Raw genomic sequence first — 12,334 nt, 5'->3', positions numbered from 1 at the left:
ACAGTGAAGAATTTCCTCCTAATGTCTAGTCTAAATCTATCCTCTTTTAGTTTAAGACCATTCCCCCTTGTCCTATCATTATCCACCCAAGTAAATAATCCTTCTCCACATTTTTATAAGCCCCCTTCAGGTATTGAAAGGTTGCAATGTGGTTTCCCTGGAGCCTTCTCTTCTCCAGGCTGAACATCCCCAGCTCTCTTAATGTTTCTTCATAGGAGAGGTGCTCCAGCCCTCTGATCATGTCTGTAGCTCTCCTCTGTACTTGCTCTTACAGGTCCACACATTTGTTGTGCTGGGGGCCCCAGACCTGGATGCAATACTCCAGGTGGGGCCTCACGAGGGCAGAGCAGAGGGGGACAATCCCATTGCTTGACCTGCTGGCCACTCCTCTGTTGATGCAGCCCAGGATGCAGTTGGCCTTCTGGGCTACAAGCGCACACTGCTGACTCATGTTGGGCATTTTGTCTGCCAGAACCAAGTCTCTCTTTGCAGGGCTGCTCTCAATGCGTTCCTCTCCCAGTCTATAATCCTGCCTGGGATTGTCAGTGGCTATAAACTGTTCAGAAGTTTAAGAAGAAGGGGCAGGAGGGCTGATCTCAATGTAAAAAAATATTGATTGATTGCACAAAACTGTCTTTGATAACGAGCAATGAACAGGTTGAGATCTTATGGGTAAAAATTAAGTTTCAAGCCAACAAAGGAAGCCTTGTGGTTGGTGTTTACTATAGGCTGCCTGATAAAGGAGAGCCTGCTGATGAAGTGTTCTTACTTTTACTACAAGAAGCATCCATCACAGTTGCAGACTCTGACCCTGCTGGGGAACTTCAGTCACACTGGCATCTCCTGGAAAGCAGCTCAGTAAGCTGTAAGCAGGCCAGAAGACTCTTTGAATGCATCAAATATTATTTATTAATCCACATGATAGTGTAGTCAGAAGAGAAGCATTAATGGACTTTTTGCTCATCAACACAGATGAACTAATTGGACAGGCCCAGATTGGTGGTTCCCTGGATTGCAATGATCATGTCCCCAGGAAATTCATGATCTTGAGGAATATGGACCATGTGAAAAGTAAAGTCAAGACCCTGAATTTTAAGAGAGTAAAATTTCAGTTGTTTAACATGATTGAGACCCTCTGAAAAATTGTCCTTAGGGATAATGGAGTAAAACAAAGATGGCAGTTCTTTAAAGACATTTTTCTAAGAGCACGAGAGCTTTTGATTCTCATTTAAACAAAAACAAAACCAAACAAACGAACAAAAAAAAAAAACAGGTAAGGAAAGCAGGACACCAGCATAGCTGTGTTAGGAGCCCCTCATCAAACTAAAGTGTAAAAAAGAAGTGCATAGGTCTTGGAAGCAGGAATGCGTATCCTGGAAGAATGTAGAGATTCTGCCTAGATGTTTATGAATGAGGTCAGGAAAGTTAAGACATAATTGGAGCTGAATTTGGCATGAAACATGAAAAATAGTAAAATACATTTCTACAGGCATGTTGCTGAAAAAAAATGAATATTAAAGAAAACACACCTCTCTGCTATAAATAAGACAGGGGAACATGACAAAAGACATGGAGAAGGCTGAAGTACTCAATAATATTTATGCCCCACTTTTCACTGGTAATCCAATGAAGTTTTCAACAACTCTCAAGTCCCCGAAAATTAAGGCAGGGACATAAGAGATGGAGAAAGAAGTTCTTCCCCTTGTAAGAATCATAGAATCATAGAATATCCCGAGTTGGAAGGGACCCATAAGGATCATCAAGACCAACTCCTGGCACTGCACAGGTCTACCCAAAAGTTTAGACCATGTGACTAAGTGCACAGTCCAATCACTTCTTAAATTCAGGCAGGCTTGGTGCAGTGACTACTTCACTGGGGATCCTGTTCCAGTGTGCAACCACCCTCTCAGTGAAGAACCTTTTCCTGATGTCAAGCCTAAACTTCCCCTACCTCAGCTTGACACTGTTCCCTTGGGTCCTACCACTCGCGTTTATGGAGAATAGGTCACCTGCCTCTCCCCCTCGCAAAGAAGTTGTTGACCATCATGAGGTCCCCCCTCAGCCTCCTCTTCTCCAGGCTGAACAGGCCCAGTGACCTCAGCCGCTCCTCATATGTCTTCCCCTCTAAGAGAACATCTGATCTGAGAACACTTGAGGAACATTAACATACACAGGTCCACGGGACCCAGTAAGATATATCCCAGGGTCCTGAGGCAATTGGCTGATGTAGTCTTTAAACCACTCTCCATCATATTTGAAAAGTCATGGTGAAGACCCAAGTCACTGGAGAGAAAGAAATGTTGCACCCATTTTTAAAAAGGGTGCAACCCTGACCAACCCTGACCAACCAGTCAGCCTCACCTCAGAACCCCAAAAGAACATGGAACATGGAACCGATCCTCCTGGAAGTTGTGTCAAAACATATGAAAGACAGAGAGGTGATTAGAAATAGCAACCATAGCTTCACCTTGTACAAATTATGCCTGACTAATTGTGCCTTCTGTGATGCAGTGACTGCATCAGGGGACAAGGGAAGAACAACTGTTGTCATCTACTTAGACTTCTGTAAAGCCTTTAACAATGTCCCACACAACATTCATTCCACTAAATTGGAAAGATATGGATTTGTTGGATGGATAAGGAATTGGCTAGATAGCCACATCCAAAAAATTGTATTCAACAGTCCAATGTCCAAATGGAAATCAGTAACAAGAAGCATCCCCCAAGTGTCTGTACTGGAACCAACACCATTTAATACCTTCATCAGTGACATAGATACTGTGATTGAGTACACCTTCAAAAAGTTTGTGGATGACACCAAGTTGAGTGGTGCAATTGATATGATAGAAGGAAGGGGTGTCATCCATGGGAACCTTGATGGGCTCGAGTGGTGGGCCCATGTGAACCTCATGAAGTTCAACAAGGCCAACTACAAGGTGGTGCACCTGGCTCAGGCTAGTCACTGATATCAGTGAAGTCTAGGGGATGAAATGATTGAAAGCAGCCCCAGAGAGAAGGGCTTAGGGGTACTGGTAGATGAAAAGTGGGATATGCACTGACAATGTGTGCCTGCAGCCCAGAACGCCAACCTTATCCCGGGCTGCATCAAAAGAAGCATGGCCAACAGGTCTATGGAAGTGATTCTTCCACTCTACTCCAATCTCTGATGTAATACACCCAGCTCTGGAAACTTTAGCACAAGAAGGGCATGGACCTATAGGAGAGGTCCAGAGGAGGGCCACATAAATGATCTGAGGACTAGAAAGCCTCTCCTATAAAGACAGTATGAGAGAGTTGGGGTTGTTCAGCCTGGAAAATAGAAGGTTCTGGGGACAGCTTATTGTAGTCTTTCAATACTTACAGGAGGTTTATAAGAAAAAGAAAGAAATATATATATATATTTATCAGGGTCTATAGTGACAGGACAAGGGGTAATTGTTTTAAACTGAAAGAGGGTAGATTTATACTGGGTATAAGGAAGAAATTTTCATGATGAGCATGGTGAGACACTGAAACAGGTTCCCCAGAGAAGTTGTGGATGTCCCATCGCTGGAAGGGTTCAAGATCACATTGAATGGGACTATAAACTTGATCTAGTGAGAGATATCTCTGCCAATGGCATGTGGGTTGGACTAGACCAAACTATTCAATGACTCTGTGACTCTATATTGAGTGGCTGAGAGTCTAATATTTTTTTTCCTTTTATTTTTTTTTTTTCCATCCAGTTGATCCAGTATATGCTAATAAAACATGGTTTTACTTCAAAGGTCCTGCTGCTCGGAAGTTATTTCATCATGGGCAGTTGGTATTGATGTGTTGCAGATGAAGCAGCTGTCACTTTCACTTGCAATTACATTTCTGTATCCCGCATACTGAAATGCCCTGCAAGTCATAAAAATGGACATTACTCAGTGCTCTCTGGATCCCCAAGTAAGATTCTATAAGATATCTTTATTCATGGATTCTAACTATTAGACTGGTCTTTCTGAGATTGCTGATGGCATGTTTCTCAGGGAGAGCTATGTACTCTCACTTTCCAAAGAAATTTGTAGTTGGTGATGTTCATAGCAATGTAGAACATAAGCTGCATATAATGGTGATGATGATGATGATTGCAGCAAAAGACTCTGTTGAGGAAGGAAGATATTGCTACTCAAAGAACTTCCCATGCTCTGTTGGTCTCTCTGCCTGCTCCAACACTGTGTGCCTTTGTAGACTCTGGGGTGAGTGGGTGTCCTTCATGGCCACTTCCTACACTGTTTTTTTCAGGGATGTCCAGAATCTGCCAAAGCCACCCATTCTGGTCTGCTGTCATATTTTTAGTACGATTACATGTTCTTGCATTATATCTGAACATATGAAGATGATGTTCATGTCTGAGTACAAGCACTCTAAAAAAATCAGATTTATGCTTGTCAGTTGATACATAAGTATGACAGCACACAGCTGTACTCATTACCAATATGTTAGTCCTTTTTCATGTAATGCTAACTACAGACTCCTCTTGTGATTTACAATGGTTTAGAAAAACACACTGTAGTGTTTTTAACCGGGCAAGGTGTTGGTAGTGGGACTCTGCAGGGGTGGCCTCTGTGAACAGAGTCCAGAAGCTGCCTCATGTTAGATAAGGGCCAGTTTCAGCCAGCTCCAAAGGGACCTGCCACTGCCCAGAGCCAAGCCCATAAGTGATATTGTTTGAGCCTCTGGGAAAGCAGGTTTAAAAAACGGAAAAAAACTGCTTCACAACAGCAGTTCAGAAAGAGAGCAGAACCAGCCCAGTGCCGCAGGAGGGCAGGAGGTGCTGCAGGCAGGCAGGCAGCAGCAGTTCCCCTGCGGGCTGTGCAGGGAGAGGCCCCTGGTGGAGCAGGCTGTCCCCCTGCAGCCCATGGGTCCCCCATGGAGCAGATCTCCACGCTGCAGCCCCCCCATGGGTGGAGGAGCCCCCGGTGGAGCAGGCGGATGTGGCCTGGAGGAGGCTGCGGCCCATGGAGAGCCCCCGCAGGAGCAGGCCCCGGGCCGGAGCTGCAGCCCGTGGAGAGGAGCCCACGTGGAGCAGGGGCAGAGAGGGACCGAGAAGGAGTGGTGGAGATGAAGTGCTACAGACTGACCACAACCCCCAGTCCCCCTGTTCCCCTGCGCTGCACGGGGGGAGGAGCTGGAAGAGGTCACATGGGGGGAAGGAAGGTGGTTTTGGTTTCTTTCCTTTGGTTCTCACTTGGCTAGCCTGGGAGTAGTAGTAGTTAGGCCGGAAATCTTCCTGTCTCCCTATGCTGAGTCTGCTTTGCCCATCACGATCCTTGTTGAGCGATCTCCCTGTCCTTGTCTCAACCCTTGAGCCCTTTGCATCGTATTTTCTCTCCCTTTCTCTTTGAGGAGGGGGAGGGAGAGAGTGGCCGTGATGGAGCTCGGCTGCCCACCCACCGAAAAGCACTGCAGCTGCAAAGTACTGGAAAAGTTTTCAGAAGCAACAAGGTGTTTAACAAGGAAATGTAGAGTTTCCTTTTTCAGGCTTCCTAAATAATTGGGCTTATTTCATATTCCCAACTCGGAGGAGGAGAATTGCTGATTTCACCTTCTTTTTTCTTCCTTGGAAATCAAAGGTGAACAGCTCTAAAAGTAAGGGGAACGTATCAGAAGCAAGCTTTTTTTTGCTTGTAATCCTTTCTTAAGGAAAAGATTTATCACACACCTTGCACAGATGTAGGGGGGCAGAGAATAATTTTGGAACTACTCCAATTAAAATCAGCTTGGGGAGAGTGGTACTTCTCTACTTGTTTCTGAGACATTCGCATTAGCAACAGAGAGTGTTGTGTTGCCGCTGCCAGGGGCCTACGGTGATGACTTCAGAAACAGAATTGAATGATGTCACTGCGACACCTTGGTAACAGCTGCCTCTGAGCAAGTTGAGCGAGGAGGGACAGAGAAGTGTGCTGGATGAAACCACGTGAGGACTTGTGGATCCCACGCTGAGGTGCATCGAGAGGGCCCACCCTTCTGTAAGTGTTTGGATGCTTCATTTTAGTCTTCTTTAGTTTGTGTAAAGTCCTTTCACAAGCATGAAGTTTGGTACTTTGGCTCAGTGATGTAGCTGCACAGAGTGACAGGTGCAAGATGTGGCTGAGGGCCTCTGCACGCTCTCTCTTTCCCACACACGATCAAGAGAGAAGGGTAGACAAATAAGAGTGTGCTGTGGTCCTGCCATAGACCTCAAGTACTACAGCATAAACAAGAGACTTAAAAGTAGCCCATCACATTAAACTTCAGGACAGCAGTGCACTTCATCAGCTGGTCTGGCCTGTTGAGTGGAGTGTCTCAGGATGGAGTGTATGAAGATGCACTCCATCTGCTTTCAGATTAGCACTTGCAGTGAGCAAGCTGCCTGGCCTTAACATTTTTCATTTCGTTTTTCACCCGACTTTTGCTGGTTCTTCTTGGTCTAGAAAAAAAAAAAAAAAAAAAAGTGAACTCAGATCAAAATAGAAGGATTTCCTTTTCATTTCCTTTTCATTAATTCCATGTTCTTAACTTGACAGATTTGGTTATTGACGTAGAAGGGACATATCTGGCCTGACTGCAACACCCATGCTTGCAGTGTGGGACAGTTCTCATAAAGGTGATTCAGGGTAGTTTCTGGAAACGAAGACATCAGATGGCAAAGGTAATCTCCAAATCTCTTTTTTTTTATTTTTTTTTTTTTTGTGCTAATGCAGGAAAGGCAAGTAAGAGTAAAAGTAAGAGTCCAGATAGTGTAAGAAGCAGCAGCTGTGAAGGAAACTTCCTTCTGGCTGATATGGCTCCATATCTAGTTGTGGAGGTCATAGTGCAGGTGGAAGCATGTTCTCGTCCAAATACTTAGCTCTCTGTTTTCACAACAGGTCTAGCAGCAGAATGTCTTTGAAACAGCTGTGCCTATGACCAAGTTCATGCATCGTGGTAGACAAGGTAAAAGCTCTGGACAAGCAAAGGGGAGGGATGGATGGGCATGCAATACGATCACTTCAATCTTATCTCTCTAAGAAACCTTACTGAGAAAACAAAACAGAACAGAACAAAACAGAACAGAACAAATGAAACAAACAGCTAGCTTGCTGGAGACATTGTCTGGGAAACAGTGAAAACACCTGCAGACAAAAACATATCAAAGGACTAACACTTTGAGCTTAATTCTAAACCAACATCCTCAACTCAAACTCTTGTTTATGTTCGTTACAGACTGGTAGAATAACATGTCACATTTGATGACTTTGCAGCATAGATGTCAGGAATGCAGCTTGGGATCACCTGCTTCTACTTAGAGTTCAGTCTGAAGGGATGAGCAAGTAATTGTTCCTGGGCTGATGGAAATCTGTTCTAAAGTCTGTTTTCTAACACTCTTCTAGATGCTTCTCTGTCCATCGCTCTGACCTGCCAACTCTGGTGCAAGTGTGCAGTTGTGGCAAGAGGGATTTCCTAGTCCTGATTTGACCTGGTGGACACCAACTTTCCTAGTCAATTGCCGATGTTGCTGAGGAGGCAGCAGTATCAAAGCCCTTGTTGATGAAGATAGAACAAGTTTGGGGAGGCTTTGGCATTTCTGCACAATGCTGCTTCCTGGTTGTGACCCAAGACGCAGATTCTGAACTAGGCAAAGTAAGCTAGAGTAAGCTAGACTGCATGTCCCGGTCATTTTCTTTTCTTTATTTATTTTTCATTCGTCGCTTGTAAGAAAATCTAAATCTTTCAACCATTTGTTTGAAAACACAGTGTTATGGAAATGATTGTGGGTGTGCTCCTTAACCTTGTTTGGAACCTGTTTAACCTCGCTTCAGTTAGAGGAGACCTGTGCTCAAATTTATGCTTACCATGATCAAGTGGCATCCTTTTTCCTTTTGGTATTCTTGACTTTGGCGCTTGCAAGCGAGGTTGAAAAGAGTTCTCAGGATGATTCTTCTTTTCCTTTGCAGTATCCCAAACTCCAGATTACATCTGATCTTCATCTCTGATCTGAAAAGCTTCGCAGGCCAAAAGAGAATTGAGATGAGGAGTGAAATACAGAATGCTGGTGAGTATTTCCAGTTCCCACCCGTAAGTTTTGTGAGAGAAGCAGGTGCGTTGCTGTAGTGGTAGGAAGTCAATAAGATAACGATCATGCCCTTGAAGGCGAGTAATGGTATAAAGACGAAGAATGCAAGGCCCTGCTTAAAGACAGTCTTTAGGCTGCTTCTGGATCAGCAGTTTGTTTGGTTCTTGCACAGCCTCATCTCCACTTGCTTAGAAGCTGTGAAGATGGGAAGAACACTTGGTGTTTTTCATCCACTCTCAACCTCATCTCCATTTACTCCGAAGCTGTGAATATTGGAAGTACACTTGGTTCTTCCAATGATGTGAAGAGCCAAGTGTCTTGGGTCTTCCATCAACTCAGAGATAGCAAGAGAATAAGGTATTTGCTTGATAGGACAGTACTTAATTTAGGTATTTATTAAGTGAAGAAGAACACTGAAACCAGCCAAAGCCGTATCAGACATGGTAAGGCCATGCTTCTGTTAGGAAGTAATTCAGAGTGCTTCCATGGTGTACTTTGGACAGATTAACTCTGGTCCTCTGGACTAAGCACCCCCAAGGGACAATTCTCTGAAAAATCTCTCGGAAGGATCTGTCCTTATCTCTTCCACTGTAGTCTCCATTAGGAAAGGATAAATATTCATTGCCCATGTGGAAAGGAGCTCCTCATGTAGTTGTTTCTAACCAAAATCTCCTTCTTGTGTTCTGTTGACAGAAACCACTTGGCGAGCCAAGCCAAATCACCGAAAATGGAAGTAGTGGAACTACTGCCAAACCGTGCTGCTGCTTCTAAACCAAACTGCAGTGTAGGTGGGGACAGAGCAAGGGGACACAACCCAGCCAGGGCGAAATTGAAAGTCACCTGTCTGAGCCGCGGAAGGAAGTCAGCGTTTCCCAGTTTGAGACTGTTCCCTGACTGGTACCACAGCAGCTGTAACGCTTCTGATTGCTGCTGATGGATTCCCATGGATCAGCCAGTGACACGAGCTGCCAGAGCGACTGAAGCGATCTGGAGTTACGCTTCTCCCCCTTCTGCGTTCAGATCCGTGAAAGGAAGGAGAAGAGGGGAGAAGAAGAGGGGAGAAGAGAAGAGAGGGGGAAAGAAAAGGACAAGAAGGGAGGGAAGGGGAGGGAAGGGGAGGGAAGGGGAGGGAAGGGGAGCGAAAAGGAGGGGAGGGGAGGGAATGGGAGGGGAGGGCAGGGCAGGGCAGGGCAGGGGCATGTAGGGCATTGTAGGGGAGAGTAGGCTAGTGTAGGATAGTGTTGGGATAGTGTAGGCTAGTGAGGGGAGTGTAGGGGAGTGTAGGGGAGGGGAGTATAGGGGAGGATAGTGTAGGGAGGGGAGTGCAGGGGAGGGGAGTGCAGGGGAGATGAGCATAGAGGAGGGGAGTGCAGGGGAGTGTAGTGTAGGGGGGTTTGGGGGAGTGTAGTGTAGGGGAATGTAGGGGAGGGGAGTTTAGGGGAGTGTAGGGGAGGGGAGTCTAGGGAAGAGGAGTGTAGGGGAGTGTAGGGGAGGGGAGTGTAGCGGAGGATAGTGTAGGGAGGGGAGTGTAGAGGAGGGAAGTGTAGAGGAGCATAGGGGAGTGGAGTGGAGTGGAGTGCAGGGGAGTTTAGGGGAGGGGAGTTTAGGGGAGGGGAGGGGAGTTTAGGGGAGGGGAGTTTAGGGGAGTTTAGGGGAGTTTAGGGGAGGGGAGAGGAGTTTAGGGGAGGGGAGTTTAGGGGAGGGGAGTATAGGGGAGTTTAGGGGAGTTTAGGGGAGGGGACTTTAAGGGGAGTTTAGGGGAGTTTAGGGGAGGGGAGTTTAGGGGAGTTTAGGGGAGTTTAGGGGAGGGGAGAGGAGTTTAGGGGAGGGGAGTTTAGGGGAGGGGAGTATAGAGGAGGGGAGGGGAGTTTAGGGGAGGGGACTTTAAGGGGAGTTTAGGGGAGTTTAGGGGAGGGGATGGGATTTTAGGGGAGGGGAGTTTAGGGGAGGGGAGTTTAGGGGAGGGGAGTTTAAGGGAGTTTAGGGGAGTTTAGGGGAGTTTAGGGGAGTGTAGGGGAGTTTAGGGGAGGGGAGTTTAGGAGAGGGGAGTTTAGGGGAGTTTAGGGTAGTTTATTGGAGTTTAGGGGAGTTTAGGGGAGGGGAGGGGAGTTTAGGGGAGGGGAGTTCAGGGGAGGGGAGGGGAGGGGAGGGGAGGGGAGGGGAGGGGAGGGGAGGGAGGGGCTGGGTATTGGTGGGAAGTAAGGAATGGGCCAGGGAGGGAATGGGAGGGGAGGGGAGTGCTACCCTAAATAAAATGGCCAAATAAGTGACATTTTGGATCTGGAGCCAAATATGTATGTTGCCATTCATTCCACAACGCGATTCATCACTGCAATCTGCGTTTTGCACAGTGCCATGAAGGGTTTGGCATGCACAGAGGTGACTGAGTATTTTCAGAACTAACTTTCCTTCCTAACTGATTGGAGACTTTTGCTGGTGTTATAAATGGCTCGGTCTTCCAAATAGGGCAAGAATCAAAGTTTACAATGTATGAAAGGAACGCATTTCCCTTCAAGCTCTCTATTGACACAAATTGCTAAAACATTCCTCACACTGGAATGCAAAAGATCAGGTGATTGGTTAACGTAGGGTTGGCAGCTGAGCAGGGGAAACATCTTCAAAACTTCCAAATATTTCCCCTATGCACAACTCCAACTCCTTCTTCTCTGCTCTCTGGTTGTGAAAGTTTCTGTCACCTGCTCAGGAAGCAGAAGCAGTCAAATGGGATTTCGAGGGATCCAGCTACAGCATCAGTGCCAGTTAGAGGAAGCAATCAATTCCCAGGTAGTCCAGGGTTTGAAGAGAGTTTAAGCAGCTTTCCAAGGAACATGTCCAAGTGCAAAGCAACCAATTGATCTGACTCTCCAGTGAAAGAAAAGGAAGTGCAGAGCAGCAAATGCTTGAGAGAGGGAAACCTTTTTGAAGCACAGCCATTTTGGGCCGAGACCTGTTAATGTGCTAGGCAGTCCCAGGAAGCGTCAAACTGTGAGCCGTGCTCTCCAGCACTGGCGTACTGCACTTTCTGGAGGTTCTTTATTCTGTAATCAGAATTCCAACAATCTCCTCAACAGCATACAGATCCAAAACCCACAGACCCAGATCAAACAGCCTCCCATCTGGTTGTATCATTGTCAGGCATGCATTCTTTTCTAGTAACTGGTCCTTTCTTCCTTAGTTCAGATCAAACACAAATAACAAAATTCAGATGACTCCTAAACTCTCCAGACAGCTCTGGTGTTGCTGTAGGATGGAATACAATTGTTTTCCTTACAACCCACCAGTTCTTTCCATGTCTGTTCTGGACCTTGGGATCTCTTTTGGGAGCTACATTACGCAGAGAACTACAATAAGGCTGAGATCACCGCTGCCTCAATGTAATGCAAAGGTGAAGGCCTTTATGACAGCCAGTTTGGAAATGGATGCAGCCCCATCTTGTCAGCATCAGAGCAGAGCCAGCTCCAGATGGCTCCAAAAAGGACCTGCTGCTGGCCAGAGCCGAGGCAGGGAGTGCTGCTGGGTGGGCTTCGGGGGAGCACATTTAAGGAAGGGGGGAAAATACAATACTGCTGTGCAACAGCAGCTGGGAGAGAGGATTGTGAAAGCGTGAGAGAAGCAGCCCTGCAGCCCCCCAGGTGAGTGCAGCAGGAGGGCGGGAGGTGCTGCAGGCAGGCAGGCAGCAGCAGTTCCCCTGCGGGCTGTGCAGGGAGAGGCCCCTGGTGGAGCAGGCTGTCCCCCTGCAGCCCATGGGTCCCCCATGGAGCAGATCTCCACGCTGCAGCTCCCCCATGGGTGGAGAAGCCCCCGGTGGAGCAGGTGGATGTGGCCTGGAGGAGGCTGCGGCCCATGGAGAGCCCCTGCAGGAGCAGGCCCCGGGCCGGAGCTGCAGCCCGTGGAGAGGAGCCCACGCAGGAGCAGGGGGTCTGCGGGGAGCTGCCCCCACCCGTGGGGGACCCGTGCTGGAGCTGTTTGCTCCTGGGGGATGGATGGATGGACCCCGTGGGATGGAGTTGTGTGGGAGCAGTGCTTGAAGAGGTGCTGCCTGTGGGCAGCCCCCGCAGGCTCAGTTTGGGAAGGACGGCATCCCTGTGAGGGATCCCACGGGAGGCAGGGGTAGAGAGTGACTGTGAAGGAGCGAAGGAGACAAAGTGTTAGGGACTGACCACAGCCCCATTCCCCAGTTCCCCTGTGCCACATGGGAGGAGGAGCTGGAAGAATGTGGATGGGAGAAGGTGATTTTAGTTTGTTTTTAGTTTCTCATTGCTCTAGCTTGTT

Source organism: Anas acuta, chromosome Z (assembly GCF_963932015.1).
Source record: "Anas acuta chromosome Z, bAnaAcu1.1, whole genome shotgun sequence".
NCBI classification, from domain to species: Eukaryota; Metazoa; Chordata; class Aves; order Anseriformes; family Anatidae; genus Anas; species Anas acuta.
The sequence above is the reverse complement of the archived record's forward strand: the minus strand, read 5'-3'. Positions refer to the sequence as shown.